We start from the raw sequence: 1,783 nt of genomic DNA on the forward strand, positions 1-1,783 counted from the left end.
TTGGGGAGCATTCTTTCCATATCTTTAGCTTAACCTCAGAGAAACACATTTTCTTTGTTATGTACAAATCTAAGTCTTTGACAGTTGCTGGGGAAATCAGGTTGGGAGCCTACATCAGAGGGTCCGGCAGGTGGCAAGGGAAAGAAGCACAGGCCGTGGGAGAGCCGTGCTTAGTCCCGAGTCCGTCCTTCCGATACAACTCCAGCTCCTCGCTTCTGGAGCTCCCACGGTAACGTAGAGTCTGACGTCACTGCTGTCTCCTTGAGGACGTTTAAAAAAGACATTCTTTTTTCAGGCAGGGTTTTGTGTAGCTTTGCTTTTTGCCTATGCGTTCTGTGCGAACATAACCACGGACTAGGCCTTTCATACACTTGGTCGTACTGTACTTTTGGAAATCAGCAACCTGAGTTGGCTCCGTGCTTGCTGGCAGTTGGCTTTTCACTCTCCTGCATCGCAGGCTGGGGCTTGAGGTGTGCTTGGGAGCTCTTGGAGATTCTGTTTAGGGATTAAACTCTGAGCAAATGGCCCCGAGGAGACTTTCTCTTTGTTTTACAATCAGATTCAAGATTTACAGTGCCGTCTGTGTCCTTATTTGAAACCCTCACTGCCATGGACTTGATGCTGATTCACAGTGACTGTAGAGGTCAGAATAGAACTGTCTCTGTGGATTTATGAGACTCTAAATCTTTATGGGAGCAGAAAGCCTTAGCTTTCTGCCAGGGAGTGGCTGGTGAGTTCAAACTGCCAACCTTGTGGTTAGCCGCCTGACACATAACCTACTGCACCACCAGTGCTCTGTACATCAACATTGGACATAGATAGGAACATTGTCTTAGGGGTCGGGAGAGGAAGTGAGGCATGGAGGAAATAATGGCATTTATTGCTGAACAGATGGTCTGCTGAGAACTTTGAATACTGTATAAGGGGCTTCAAAATGTGAGTAGAACATTTTCATCTTTTTGTTTCATTCTACAAGCTTTTTTTTCTTTTTAAATAATTAAAAAAAATTTTTTATTGGGGTTTTACATCCTTTTTGAAGCTCTTCATACTGTGGAGATCATGTGATCAATAGTGAAGGGGTGGAGAATCCTCTTGGAAAATGGCTTTGAGCACTGTTCTCTTCTGGGGTGAGAATGGGTCCCTGGCATACAACGAGATCCTGACCCAGAGAAATTGGAATTGAAACCCAGAGGTTGGGTCACTCAGCTGGGGAGGAAGCCAGACTATGGGGAACTGCTGTTCAGAGCAGGACTTAGGGACACATGGACCAGACAAGCTAGTTTGCAGCGAAAGGAGAGTGGAGTCACTTAACTGAAAAACTTAACTGAAAGATACCATAAAGCTTGGAGAAGCAAATGGGAGACTTAACCAGTAAAGCAATTGCTTTTGAGTTGACTGACTCTTCATGACCCCATGTGTGTCAGAGAAAGACTATGCTCCGTAGGATTTTTAATGGTTGATTTTTTTTGCAAGTAGATTATCAGGCCTTTCTTCTGTGGTGCCTGTCTCAAGTGTAGTGTAGTGTTCAAAGTTCAAGCACGCCGCTTGCTCTACAATAAAGGCAGTTAGCAGGAGGAATATTAGTCATTTGCACCACCCAGCAACTTATAGCTATGAATTTCAGGGGTCTGGGTGCCACAGTGGGGTGAGCATTGGTCTGCTAACCTCAAGATCAGTGGTTTAAACCCACCAGTCACTCCTCAGGAGAAAGTTGAGGCTAGCTGTCCCTGTAAAGACTTATAGTCTGGAAAACCCTACAAAGCAGTTTGACTCTTTCCTGGGA

This window comes from Echinops telfairi, unplaced genomic scaffold, assembly GCF_000313985.2.
Source record: "Echinops telfairi isolate 266 unplaced genomic scaffold, ASM31398v2 ScPeMD7_7469;HRSCAF=8507_1, whole genome shotgun sequence".
NCBI lineage: Eukaryota > Metazoa > Chordata > Mammalia > Afrosoricida > Tenrecidae > Echinops > Echinops telfairi.